Source organism: Solanum pennellii, chromosome 9 (genome assembly GCF_001406875.1).
Source record: "Solanum pennellii chromosome 9, SPENNV200".
NCBI lineage: Eukaryota > Viridiplantae > Streptophyta > Magnoliopsida > Solanales > Solanaceae > Solanum > Solanum pennellii.
In genome coordinates this window covers 75,672,706-75,674,327 of record NC_028645.1, presented here as the reverse complement: position 1 = coordinate 75,674,327, position 1,622 = coordinate 75,672,706, and positions in this window count along the sequence as shown.

Sequence of the window (1,622 nt, the reverse complement as noted above, 5' to 3'; positions counted from 1 at the left end):
AGAGGAATTCTTAAGAATACTAAGGATCTGTTTGGAAAGACACCCTAGTAATTAAACTTGGTGTAATTAGGTGCAATGATATTGTCTGACCTGTCTGGTTGAAAATGTAATTACTTGGTCAAAAAGTAATTTCACTCTCCAATTCCTAGAAAGGGGATGTGAATTTTTGGTAGTTACATGGTCTAATTAAAAGTTGATTACCTTTTAATTCATATTTTTTCATTTTGATTTATTTTCTATTTCTATTATTATAAATTCTTTTTTATTTTTTCATTATTCTAAAATTTTCTTAAAGTTTCTTTTTATTGTATATTATTTATACTTTATTTCTTTCTCATTCTCAACATTTACTTCATGTGATTCTATGCAATTTTTCATATTTTCTATTTTTTATACCATGTTTATTTATTTCATTAACATAATTTTCTAGTATTTTTAAATTAAAGTAGAATTCATTGTTGAGTAAGATTATAGGCTTGTGTTTTCCTATTCTTTTCAATCATATTTATGAATGTTATGTTGAAATTTAATATAAAACTACATATTAAATTTTTGTTTTGAGTTTAAAACTTATGTTATATTTTTTGTTTCATTTGTTTTAGTAGTATTAATTTGAAACTTCACATTGCAAGTTGTTTGTTTTTTAATAGACTTGATAAATTATCTTTTTGAAATATATAAATAATTTATGATATTTTATTGATATTATTAATCTTTTTGTCCAACATGCATTTCAAGATGTTCATAGAAATTTTGTGCTTTAAATTTTTATGATTAATTCAATTGAAATACGTAATTTAAAAAATTTAAATCAAATTATTTTTTTCATAATATTAGTTAAGGACATATGTTATTAATTAATATATTTTCAAAACATAATATATATTTTAAATGATTAATATAATATCAGTTATCAACTCTCTTATTTTTCTAATATAAATTTTGAATAATTAACTTCTAATTTTCAAAAGTAGTTCATATACACTTCTACTAGTATACGTACTCGCGCGTTGCGCGAATATATAATTTTTTATTATTTTAATTTTTAATATTTACATATTTGTCTTTTATTTTTATGTTATAGTAATAAATTAATATATTTTTCTCATTAAGAATTTATTAATTCAAACTTTTCACATAAAATATTAAATTCATTAGATTAAATGACATGTCGGTATATGTTGTATATGTTTTTCTAATTCAAAATGGTCATGCTATTCTTTAAATTCCAAAAAATGTGTAAAATTATAATAGAAAAATTAGTAAATACAAAATAGTTTAATAATGATGCAAAAATATACATAAAATGCAATGTTTAAAATTATTAATATATATATAATCATTGAAATAAATTAATTACAAATAGTGAATCAGTTACTTGTTGTTTATTTTTTACATTATAAATTCAAACTATTAATTTTCACTTGAGAAAATAATAATTTATAAGTTTATCAATGAATAGATGTCGAGGAACTTATCAAGTTTAGTATTCTAATATATTAATTAATGCGTAAATTTCACTATTACAGAGTTTACTACTATTTTTAATACTTAATATTTTAATACTACATGTAATCTTTGCTTATTATTTTCATCCCATAGTTATTTTAGTTTAATAATAG